At 40.8% G+C, this 13,521-nt stretch overlaps 1 protein-coding gene and 1 non-coding gene across 6 annotated transcripts in view; both read right to left on the bottom strand.

Annotated features, from left to right (window-relative positions):
* NEDD4L (NEDD4 like E3 ubiquitin protein ligase) overlaps window positions 1-13,521 on the bottom strand; it is a 351,255-nt gene that overhangs the window by 129,755 nt on the left and 207,979 nt on the right. The window lies entirely within an intron of this gene.
* Window positions 5,149-5,221, bottom strand: TRNAK-UUU (transfer RNA lysine (anticodon UUU)). Its single transcript has one exon. It is a non-coding gene; the product is annotated as a tRNA-Lys (tRNA).

Genomic DNA, 13,521 nt, shown 5'->3' with positions numbered 1-13,521 from the left:
GGGTGAACTGCGGGCTTGGGGAGGCTAGCTCCCAGCTAGCCTGCCCCTTCCGTCCGGGGCTCTGATATACAAATATCAGAGAATCTTGCTGGCTCAGATTCCAGCCTCCTGTGTTAATTTTCTTCCCTCCCATTTGAATGGTTCCAGCATTCAGCTCAATTTCTGGGACTATTAAATTGTTGCAAATGTATTCACTCTATATACAAGGTCAAACTTTGTAATATTGATGGTCATTCCCACTTTTTTTGAACATATGCATTTGTCTAAAATGCTATTTCCTGGTCTTCTGTGTAAATTGCAAAAGCTTCCATGTATATTATCGACTGTATCAAAAAGCTGAAGTCATATGCTTACAAGATTTACTTGAGCAGAAATCGGTTCTCGTGAGGCTCAGAAGAAATTGATGCTTTTTACTTAGCTCACTGGAGTCAGTTTTCCAGAATTCATACTATACAATATCACTGCTGAAATCTGTCATGTTACTCTTTACATAATATTAATAGATCTAATTATATGTGTATAGCAAGGGAAATGACCAGCAGTCTCCCAGCTGATCTTCCTTCTACTTTAAATGTAATTCCTTGCCCTTGGATAATTCCTCCACCTCACTAGTTATTGACCATCTTAAGGCTCAGAGATTAAGTTGTCCATTACCCACTTTTATTTATTAATTGTAAGGGGTTTTTTCCTTAAAAAATCCTGTTGTAATAGATTGGGCTCCACTTGAGTATATTCTCTTTATGAGATTAAGCCGCTAACTAGGAGATCATCTGATTAAAAATGAGAAGGGAATATGGGATCCTACTGGGGATTGAGGATTTGAGGCTTATGGAACACTTCAGTGACCTCTGGATCAGACCCTTATATATCCATTCCAGCAATTTTCATCTCTGACATCAAGGAAATCCAATATAAACTTTAGTCTAGAACTTTAATTCATCTAGCCCCACATTTCTAATTAGCAATTTTGCAATCTGCAACCTGTTTAAAACTGTGTACAGACGTATATTTTATCGTCCTTTCTGGGACTATAGCTATAACTCATATTTTTGGTTTCAGGTCTGGGATTTGTTGTCTAGCACATTCAAGCATGAAATTCATGTTGACCCACTTATTTATCTCTTACCTGCTGGCTTTACTGGATGGATAAACCAAATCAACTTGGTTGTTTCTTTCATATTTTTTATTTATATCACATAAATATTTTATATTTGGACTCTATCTGTCCAGACACTGGATTTTAACATTATTGGCTTAAATACCTTTAAACCCAATTCATCAGCAGACAAATTTTCCATGGTGTAGCAGAAAGTTTGGTAGGGCTCCTTTACTGCACTTTTACCACAGGAACTTCAGCAGCTCTTTCTATTAGGCCTGTACAATAGATTCTAGCCCTTTAAATTTTGATACACAAATTACGAATAGTGCAGCCTTATTTTAAAAGTACTTTTTAACAGTAACTCTCTTCTAAAAAAGAACTGTTGGAAAAGAGCTTCCATGTCTGCTTTTAATCTAGCATCTGAAAAATAACTTTCTATTACTGGCTCCATAATAAATGCTGTTTCATTGTGTGTTCAACTATAAAGGATATAATATAACCATAGAATAGAGCAGAATAAAGTATTTTAGCGACAGCAGTTTTACCCATTTCAAGTCTCGTCCTCTCAAACTGAAAAGCGCAGCAGTGCCAATTTCAAGTTTTCATTGTATTTCCAACCCAATTAATTTATTTGTTTATTTTTGTACATAATGATGTCTGTTCCTCTGCTACCATGTGCAGAAAGTTACATTAAAAATGCCTCTCCCAATGAATTAGAACTTGTTTCCATAATACTCTCTTTCTCCCTCTCTCTCATTGCCAAAGCCAGAGTTCTATTATGATGATGTTATCAGGATGATGTACTTAAGTTACGTTTTATAGTGTTCGATGAAACATTTAGTTTTATTTATTCACAGGGCAGAAGAAAACCCAGAGCCTGAAGTTGGCTAGAAAAGGGAGGAGACTGGACAGGGAACCTTATCAAGATTGCTCTGAGTAACAAATGTGCTCCTTCAGACTCTGCATGCTTTTCCAGTCTTTTCGAGGCACACAAAAGGCTCTAATAGACATGTGTCTTACTGAATGAGTGATTCTTCCTAGAATACCACTGGAATGAGTTTGTTCTCACTTAACCAGAATCTATTATATGAAAAGTCTTCATTACCATAATCCCTCGGCATTGTTTCCATCCATTAACAGCAGTTAATTATGAGACACTGCAGAATTGGCTCCCAGGACTTTATGTACACTTGTGCCTGCCTGATCAAGAGTAATGCCCTACCATAAATTAGAAATGTCTAACATCCAGACAGAGGGCCTTCATGGATTAAGCTAGAAACAAAAGACACCATGTTAGAGTTAAAGTTACAATGACTAGGGAATAGTGCTCCAAAATAGTGGCAGCTGAGTGAGAAAAGGCTACTGTACAGGATCCTGCATGCTACCGTACATGAAACACACAGCTAATATTTAACATACAAAATAGTTCTCTAGGATGACAACTAGTTATTAAAATGTATTCACAAACATCTGGTACCATGTCAAATTCTGAAGTATTATTATTGAAACACGAGTAACATGCAAAAACTCCAGAAGATGGCAGGAAAAGGACAGCCACGCAAAATTTATTCCATGACCATGAATGAAAATGCTTCCTATTCAGATCCCTATTGTCATACAGGTATGACACACAAAAGTGCTGGAAATAGGCTAATCTATTTCCTGGCTTTAGTCACATAATATGGGCGAGGGTTACAAAAGGTTATACATACATACATATATATATATATATATATGCACGTACCCCTGACACATGGCAAGAATCAGTATCCACTAGCATTACTGGAATAGCTTAGGGTCCCCAAACAGGATCTGAGTCCTATTGCACTTCAGATGCTGCACAGACCTGCAGGAAACTCAGGAAGGAGTGCTGAGCTGCTAACAGGGGAAGGAGAGAGGGGGGAGGGAGTCTCAGTCACCAGCCTAAAAAGCAGCAGTTTCATCAGCTCTTCTGGACAAGTTAACGGCAGCGGACTCGAACGAGCTGCTTAGAAGAGAAGACCAAAATCTAACAGGAATTGGTGAGGAAGAGGAGAATCAGGGAGAACAGATGGATGGATAGGGAGAGGGCAAGAGGAAATTAGATGTGTATTAGGCATTTTGTTGAGACAACACAGGTAAGTCTGCTACTGCCTCCTGTCCCCCAATTTTGTGAGAAAGGGTAAGAAATACCCTACTGAGAAAATGAAATCCATTCTCAGTGTTCTAGGTCAAGCTTCACCTTATCTCCTCCAAAGCAGGAAAGTTAATCACACTGAAATGAGCAAAAAGGAAGTAAAGAATCTATGACTTGGCCACTTTTCTGGATCACTTCAGCAGTAGAATTTCCAATGAAAAGCCAAAGGCAGCCATGAACTTCAGACCTTCCAATTAGGATTGTCGAACAAATGGAATGAGGAAAAGGATAACTAAACAACTACACAAATCAAGGAAGCATCAATACTTTAATAAATGTCAACTTCAGAGAGGACTATAGTTCATAATAGTATGAATGAGTCAATTTCAGAAATCCATTATTGGTTTGTATGCTATTAACCACATACATGCACTGCCATGAAAAGTTATCAAAGGATTAAACCTCATTTGTCTTTCCTTCTTTCAGAAAAATAGCAAAAACCAAACCAAGCTGGGTAGGTTATTTCAGAAAAAAGTGATATAACTGGTGTGAAACTGGGTTTGAAGCTTTCAATAAGCATCATAAAACAATCTCTGAGTAATGTCCTAATTACAGAGATGTACAAGACATACATGTGGATAGTAGTTCAGCCTAAACCTGTAAGAATATCAAGCTTGCCTACCAAGAGTTTTCCAACAGTTCAAGGAAGAACGATGATCCTTGTTGGAGATTCAATCTTTGGAAAACCTGAAAGAATATTCTGCAAGGTGGACACCAGGATGGTGCGCTGCCTTCCCAGAGCCAAGACATGAGACATCACGCTATTGAAATCCACTAGCAAGAATTCATTGGTTCACATCAGCACTAAATGACACTGCATTGTGGAATATCTTGCAGATAATAGATTACTTCAGGGAACTTGGAAGCATGCGGAAGAAGAAGAACGTCCAAGTGATCGTCTCAGAAATCCTTCCTGTCCCATGAACAAAGGAAGACAGAAGGCAGAAGATACTGACAGTGACTCACTGGCTAGGTAAGTGGTGTAGAGTGGAGGGCTTTGGTTTTGTGGAATGTTGGTCCACCTTTTATGAGGAAAGGGGAGCATATAGTTTGGATGGCTGCCACCTCAGTGAAAGGGGGACCAATCTCCTTGGAGACAGGGTGGCTAGAATAGTCAGGAGGGTGTTAAACACATATCAATAAGGAAGGGTAAAAAGAGGGAAGATATGAGCACTCAGCACAAAATCAAAATTTTGAAAACAAAATTGATCAAGAAACCAAAGGACATGAAAAGAAGAAATTATTGAATTGTCTATACACCCATGTTAAGAGCCTGGGTAACACACAAGAGGATCTGGAATTGCTTATTTATGAGCATAAATTCCATCTAGTTGGTATTACTGAAATCTGGTGGAATGATTCACGCTACTTGAATGTAAACATCAATAATTATAACTTATTTGGGAATGATCAAATGGGCAAAAGAGGAGGTGGCACTATGTCAAAAATAGCATCCTGCTTCCAAGTCACTGATAACTAAGAAGAAAATTATCTTCAATACTTATGGATAAATGTCCTACCTGATAAAGTACAAGATGGTGTATTAGTTAGTGTCTGCTACAGACTACCAAATCATACTAGGGAACAGGGTGACCAGCTTCTGATTCACCTATCTGTAGTGTGCAGGAAAAAAAAGCTGTGTGATCATGGGGGAGTGATTTGACCATTTGAGTGATATATGTTGGAAGTCTCGCACTGCCAGTACTAAAACATAGAATCACAGAATATCAGGGTTGGAAGGGACCTCAGGAGCTCATCTAGTCCAACCCCCTGCTCAAAGCAGGACCAATCCCCAACTAAATCAAAAGTAGTGTCAAAGAGATGCGTCTTGAAGTTCTTAGGGGATTCAACAGGGGGAAAGGGATCCCTTCTTTGCCTGACCAGAGACTTGAACCCTGGACCCTCAGATTAAAAGTCTGATGCTCTACCAACTGAGCTAGCCATACTAGCATCCCTTGGAATTTCTAAACATTACAGACGACAATTTTCTAACAGAAAAAGTGTTGCAGCCTACACAGAGAATTCCATATTAGACCTTGTCCTAACAGAGAAAGAGGAACTGATCAGAGACCTAATAATTAATAGCAGCTTAGGTACAAGTGATCATGACTTGCACATTTATAGTATGCAAGCAGATTAAAGTCCAGACCAGTAATATATATACTGGTGCTTTAATAGGGCCAATTTCACAAAGCTGAAAACAATTATGAGCCATATCAGTTGAGAGGAAGAATTGAATCAGAAAAATGTGAATGATAATTGGGAATCTTTTAAGAACACCTTACTAGATGCCTCAAAAGTCCAAAATCAAGAACGAAGGATAAACTGGTTAAAAAACTGACCTGGTTTAGAGCGGAAGTGAAGGCAGCTATAAAAATTTTTTAAAAATATATATAACAAATAGAAGAAAGGAGACGTTGATAGTAATGAACATGAATCAGAAGTTAGGAATTGTAGAAAATTGATAAGAGAAGCCGAAGGATACAAGGAGAAATCTCTGGCCAAAAGAGTTAAGGACATCAGAAAGGAGTTTTTAAAATATGTTAGGAACAAAAAGAATCCTGACAATGGTATTGGTCTATTATTAGATGGAACTGGTAGAATTATTAATAATAATGCAGGAAAGGCAGAAATGTTTGATAAATATTTCTGTTTTGCATTTGGGGAAAAAACAGATGATGCAGTCTCATCACATCATATGGTGATGACAATATTCTTTCCATTCCACTAGTATCTTATGAGGATATAAAAACAGAAGCTATTAAAATTAGATATTTTCAAAAGTGCAGGTTCTGATAACTTGCATCCAAGAGTTTTAAAAGAGCTGGCTGAGGAGCTCGCTGGACCACTAATATTGATTTTCAATAAGTCTTGGAGTACTGGGAAAGTTTCAGAAGACTGGACAACACATGTGCCATTTTAAAAAAAGGGTAAACGGGATGACCTAGATAATTTAGGCCTATCAGCCTGACATTGATTCCGAGCAAGTTAATGAAGTAGCTGATATGGGACTTGATTAATAAAGAATTAAAGAAGGATAATATAATTCATGCAAATCAACATGGGTTTATAGAAAACAGATCCTGTCAGACTAACTTGATTTTTTTTTTTTTTTTAAACAGGATGAAGTTTGGTTGACACAAGTAAAAGTGTTGATGTAATAGACTACTGAAAGGTGTTTGACTTGGTACCCCACCCCCAGCTCCCACTGAAGTGTGGAGCCTGTGCTCAGGCATGCGCGGAGCCCCATGGCCCCTCCGCCTAGGACTAGGACCTGCTGCTGGCTGCTTCTGGGGCACAGCACAGTGTCAGAACAGGTAGGAACTAGCCTGCCTTAGCCGGGCAACACCGCCGATGGGACTTTCAATGTCCCGGTCGGTGGTGCTAACCAGAGCTACTAGGGTCCCTGGATGCTGAGCAAGGCGACCCAGTGCCTTACATGTCACGTCCCAGTACTGGGTCATGACCTGAACTTTGAAAAATACTGGACTAGATTACCCTAATTGTCCCTTCTGGCCTTGGAATCTATGAGTCTCTTAGTAGGATTGGCTTTGAGAATTTAGACATTGAACTTGCATAATTTTCTCTTTCAAGGATGTTGAAAAGGTTGGTCTTTTAAACTGTACCTTTAGCAGATATTAGAACTATTAAATATCAGTTTGCACAACTGATAACCCATGTGCTACTGTAAGAGTAAATGAACATCTATTAGAAAATTTCCCCGTTTTTAGAGGCATATGCTAAGGACTCCCATTATTGCCTCCTCTTTTTGACATGGTGATGGAGTCATTTGCCCAACTGATATGAAATAATCCTAATATAAACAGAAATTCAACAGAAAATAGGGAACACAAATTAACCTATGCAGATGATGTCATGGTATTTGTTATGAATCCAGCTCAACACTACTAAAATTGAATGAGCAAATCTTAAAATTTGGCAAAATATCAGGATTTAAAATAATCTACAAGTCAGAACTCCTGGATGTAGGTATGGGCTCTGATCTACAGAAAGATATAAAAGATAAATAGAAACTCATATCTACTTCAGTAAAACACCTGGAAATACACATTATTGAAATACAGCAAGACTTATATAATATTAATTATATTCCTTTAAGAAAGAAAATCAAAACAGACCTTGAAAATTGGTTAAACTATGACATATCATGGTTAGGCAAAACTGCAGTAGTTAACATTAATATCTCACTACAAATTAATTTCCTTTTCCAAACACTCCCGGGTTTTGGTCCCAAGAAATATATTGGATCAATGGCAACCCATGATAAACAAATTCATTTGGAGAAATAAGAAACCCAAGGTTACACAATCTATTTTCCAAAGGTCATGGCAAAAAGGAGCATTAGCTCTACCACATATTAAGCACCATTATCAATCTAGTAAGTTCAAAAACCTGATATACTGGATAACACCAAACTCTAATAAGCACTTGGTAGAACAGAACTAGGTCATTACTGCGAAATCAAACTCCACATCCACTGTTGTGCAATCAAACTCCACATCATCCCCTGGATAAAGAAATCCTATGAGCCAAAACCTTTATATAACCCCGTTTTATGAAAGTAACAATAGAAACTTGGGATAATTTATTTAGAAAGCTAAGTCCATACCCATCCCATGTAACACCCAAAGTAGACAAAATAGAATTTAACCCCAATAAATCCTGGGAAGTTTTGACCTATGAGAACTCATAGGTATATTAAAATTCGGCCAACTGTTTAGAGATAATACATTTAGATCACTTGATAAAATACAACTAGCAAAAGACACCAACATTACAGTATATCAATACCTACAATTGAGATATTTTTCAAACCACCTTCACAAAAGGCAAACCTCAGCAGAAAATTGACAGTATTTGAAAATCTATTCGCTACACCTCCTTGAAACATAATGGTTTACTCTCTATTCTGTACAAAGTAATCTTTAACTGTTACTTAAAGGAAATAACCAGGTTCCTGAAAAGATGCACAGCTAACAGACATAGGCAGAGACACGAAAACTGAGATATGGAGAACATATGCAGCACTGATCCCACACCTCAAACACACATAAAAGAAAATTATATTAAAATTCTTTACCGTTGGTACCTAACTCCACTTTAAATAAAACAACATTATGATACAGGATGGGCAAATGCTGGAGAGAAAGTAATGAAATGGGAGGATTTCTCCACATATGGTGGATGTGCCAACATATTAAAGACATTTTAAAAAGCCGTTAGAGACTCCAGAAGGGAGATAACAGGGTGTCAGTTGTCAGATAACCCATTAGCATTTTTATTAAATGGTTTTGAAAACTCTGCATCTTATTAAAAAAAAGCCACAAAGAATTGATCACTCATCTCCTAGTTGCTGCTAGAAGAGCAAGGTGGTGAAAGAGGAGTGACTCCCCTAAATCTTTTGACTGGTATCAAATAGTGTGGGATGTTCTGGTAATAGAAAAATTAACTTATCAAGTCAGAATTGTACAGGGGAGAAGGAAAACAAAGATAACTACTGAGAAATCCGGTGGATCTTTTTGGAGTTTGCTGGTCACTGCCCGCAACCAAACCTAATCGTTTGAGAACTTCTTGGAATATTAAGGGAGAAACCACTTCAAGAACAGCCAAAGTTAAACTCAAAATTAAGATATTAAAATAAGAAAAACAGATAGGAAGAAGGAGAAAAGCATAATATTGTGTAAGGTTTTGATAGGACAACTAATGAATAGTTAAGAAAAACAGAAGTGATCCATGGCCAAGACTGCGAGGCCAATGTGGTGGAGAATCTCCGTGTGAGAGATGGAGGAACTGGTGAGTATAGAACCCATACAGCAAAAGCTGGAGAATGCTGTGTAGTTTCATTATTCAAAGAGATTGGGGCCATTGGTGGGCCTGATCCTAGATTTTGCAGCTTTGTTTTTGACCACGAAACATGGAGGCCAACCTTAGCCGGCTCCCCTTCCATTTGTTGGAGTGCATCGTGAAACCTGTTGGAGCTCTGTACTAGAAGAACAGTGTCATCTGTGTAGTTAAAGTCTGAGAGCAAGTGATCACCCATCTTAACGCTGATGGATCTGATGGAATGTTTCCCATTCCATTGCCTGACAAAAAGAGTGCAGGGGCCAAGACACAGCCTGCTTGACACCAGATACTGATTTAAAAGGTGCTGACATCCAATTCCCAAGACAAACATGAGCAGTGGTTCTGTTATGCAGCTTGCGAATCAAGTCCAGCAGAATGGTTGGGACATCTACGCCTTTTAAGGCCTTCCATAACACCACTCAGTCAACTGAATCAAATGCCATCTTAAGATCAACATACACTATGTGCAGGGGCTTCTCGAACTCAAGGTGTGTCTCCGACAGCAAGTGGAGGGCCAAAATGGTGTCTAATGTGGACCAGTTCCTCATAAAGTCTGACTGTTGGGGGCAACACTTCCGATGCAGCAGGAGCGCCAAATGCGCCAGCAGAACATGTTCAGGAATACCTTCCCTGGCACAGACAACAAGGTGACCAGCCTGTAGCCTCTTACATTCATTTCCTTGCCCTGATAAGGTGAGGATCACAATACCATCCTTCCAGGCGGTTGGCAAGGTTCCAATTCTCCACACCAGGCAAAAGATGGCCTGAAGTGATTCTACCCCAGGGTAGAGAGCGCTTTTTATCAGCTCTGGGGAAATGCCATAAGCGCCGGCTGTGCATCCCTTTTTCAGTTTACAGATGGCGCGCTTCACTTCATCCAACGTTGGTGCATCGGTACAAGTGTTTGGATCTGAAACCAGAGTGGCTGCTAAATTGTCCAGCTCTGAGCAAGTGGTAGGTGGCAATTGGTTCAGGGCGCTGTGATAATAGTCCACCCAGCGTGAGGGGATGTCATCATCTGATTTACATGGACAGCCTTGGCTGTCTTTCAGGATGCCGTTCATAGCGACTACTGCTGAGATTGCAGATCGTGCAGAATGCTGGCTTTAAGTCTCCTCCGGCTAAGCCAACAAATTCTGAAAGTTCTGCCCCTTCCCCCCCCCCCAAAAATAGCCATATGCATTATAACTTTAACTGAACATGGTATGCCTCTTGCTTCCTCATCCACCAAATGATCACCTCTTATCATAATAATCATATCATAATAAATATAACAAATTTTATTCAGAAAAGATATTTCGCATGTATGGCAATAAAAATGTCCATGTTAAAATAATTGTTATTTTAACCATCTAAGTGGAGAGAAAATTAAAAGACAATCTGTATATTAGAAAGTCACAAATCCACTGATGTGCATGACACTTCCCAGGTAAGTAAAATTTGAGGTCCTTGCCAAAAGGAACTTACAAAATAAGCTTCAAGCCAATGTACATTAATATCTTTAATATGAGTACCCCATCAATTTAAATGATGCTCCTGGCAATAGATCAGTTAAGTACATACCATAAGTGTTTGCAGGATTGGGGCATAAGATCCACAATCCTATTAACTGCTCTGTGCAATGGGGCTCCACCTCCATGAAGCAGTTGGAAGGCTCATGGCAGCAGCTTGCAGGATGGAAGCTTAAATCAAACCAAATACATTTACTACATACCATGGTGAAGTTGTGGAGAATAAAATAGTAAACAATCTGCAAGGAATATTGCTTGGGGGGGGGGAAGGGGGGAACGTGTATTTTTTCCACGTTTTGCCACATCACTCTTCCTATCTTTTGTTTTGATACTTCTCATTTACTTTGTCAATTTCATATATTATAAAAATACATATTTACATGCCAGTACAAGTGTAAATGGCACAGGAGCAGCAGTTAATAGTGGAAAGCTTGAAAAAAGAAAAATTCCTGAAGATATATGAAAGAGGGCAGTGAGACACATTAGTGCAAAGAAAAAGGAGGGCAATTCCAAGCATAGGAGCAGACTGGAAAAAGGACACCCTGTCTCCAAAAGGACACCTCAGTATCTCAAATATCTCCATCCTATGTCACCGAACAAATACATGGTTTAAGCAAGAAGAGAGAGATTGCAATAGTGTTAATTACTGCTTGCTGGGCTACGCATTCTTGTTACTTAACCATGGGTATCCATATCGTATTATGGTATTAGTACTTGATAACACCAGTACACTTGTGTTTATTACATATATACATACACACAAATGTATAATGCCTAAAATACATTAAAAGTACATCACAGATGAATTAATTTCCTATAATCTTTAAATAAAAATTGTAAATATATATGTGGTCTTATTTTTCTACTTCCATAGGATTTTTATTTTGTTTTACCTTAACAATGTAGGAATTAATTATGATGAACATTGTTATTTTGATGACAGTTACTATATTCAGAAACTACATGGCAGCTGACATGTCAATTCACGGACCAGCCACAAAATAAATACAGCCAAAATTGTCTCCAAGTTTTATCCTCCATTAGCTTAACATTTCACCGGAAAGTAGGGTTGCCAACTTTCTAATCCCACAAAACCGAACACCCTATCCCGCCCCTTCCCCCAGGCCCTGCCCCTGGGACATGACATTCCCTTTCTCTCAGTAGCTCGCTCTCCCCAACCCTCACTCACATTCACTGGGCTGGGGCAGTGGTGCGGGAGGGGGTGAGGGCTCTAACTGGGGGGCCTGGGCTCTGGGGTGGGGACAGAAATGAGGGGTTCAGGGTCTGGAAGGGGGCTCCACGCTGGGGCAGGAGGTTGGGGTACGGGAGGAGGTGAGGGCTCCAGCTGGGGGTGTGGACTCTGGGGTGGGGCTGGGGATGAGGGGTTCAGTGTGCGGGAGGGGGATGCAAGTTGAGGCCGGCGGTTGGAGTGCAGGGGGGGTGAGGGCTCCATCTGGGGATGAGGGCTCTGGGGTGGGGCCGGGGATGAGGGATTTGGAAGTTTAGGAGGGGGCTCTGGGCTGGGGTGCATGAGGTGATGAGGGCTCTGGGGTGGGGCCGAGGATGAGGGGTTTCGGGTGCAGGAGGGGGCTCCGGGTTTGAGGGGGGCTCAAGGATGGGAGCAGGCTTACCTCCAGCAACTCCCGGTCAGCAGCACAGCGGGGAGGCTAAGACAGGCTTCCTGCCTGTCCGGTACTGCGGAAGTTGCCGTTAAGTCCAGCTCCTAGGCAGAGGTGCGGCAGGTAGCTCTGCGTGCGCTGCTCTTGCCCGCTGGCACCGCCCCCGCACCTCCCATTGGCCGTGGTTCCTGGCCAATGGGAGTATGGAGCCGGTGTTCGGGGCAGGGGCAGCATGCAGAGCCCTGTGGGGCCCCCCCTGCCTAGGAGCCAGACTTGTTGGTCACTTCCGGAGCGCAGCTCAGTACCAGGACAGGTAGGGACTAACCTGCTTTAGACCCGTAGCACTGCCGACTGGACTTTTAACGGCCCAGTCAGCACTGCTGACTGGAGCCACGAAGGTCCCTTTTTGACTGGGTTTTCCGGTCAAAAACCAGACACCTTGGTCACCCTACCTTAAAGGGGGCCAAGCTAGATGAGGCCTACAGGGGAACCTGGGATAAAGTCCAGGAGTTTCTCTTCTCCAGAGCAAGTAGAGAGAGCGAAGGTGCTGGTAGAGGAAGAACAACATTCTCCCAGTCATCATGTCTCCTTGGTCTTGTCTTGGGAGAAACAGGGCCCTGCAAAAAGCCTTATGGGCCTTATCCAGCCTGACACCCACAGCATCTATATGCTTTCCAAGTAGCACAAAACAATGATGCTTTGTTTGAGAAGCCCAACACAGGCAGATACACCATTCCAAAGTCACGCAGAAGCCAGCAACTGATGTTTAATATGTTACAGCTCTCCTAACACATGTAAGACTAACTAAACTAAAAACGTATGCCCCAAAGTTAATTAAAGGCACCAGTCCTCTCCAGGGAGAACACAAACTAAAACTGAAATTTCTAGATCTGGGCCATAACAGGACAAAGAACATGTCCAGGTGAGAATGCTTCAATATAAGACCTTCATGTCTCTGAAACACAACAATTACTTGTCCTTGCTGTCCTTGACACTTTTTACCTTGGCATACAATCTTTGCTGTGAAACTTCAAAGGGATTGCTACTGGCTTAGAAAAGTTAGGGAGCAGTGTCAAAAATCAGAATTACAATGGAAGATTTGTTTGAACTTTAACTATGTGTGAGAGAGGTGCCTCTCTAATACACCAGCTACTCTTTGCTACCAGCAATTTCTCACAGACACTAAACAATTCTTACTTTGCACATAATATTCCAAGCGCTGACGTGCTTCCCTGCACCCTTCCCATGCTC

The sequence above is a fragment of the Natator depressus genome, chromosome 5, assembly GCF_965152275.1.
Source record: "Natator depressus isolate rNatDep1 chromosome 5, rNatDep2.hap1, whole genome shotgun sequence".
Lineage (NCBI taxonomy): Eukaryota > Metazoa > Chordata > Testudines > Cheloniidae > Natator > Natator depressus.
The sequence above is the reverse complement of the archived record's forward strand: the minus strand, read 5'-3'. Positions and strand labels throughout refer to the sequence as shown.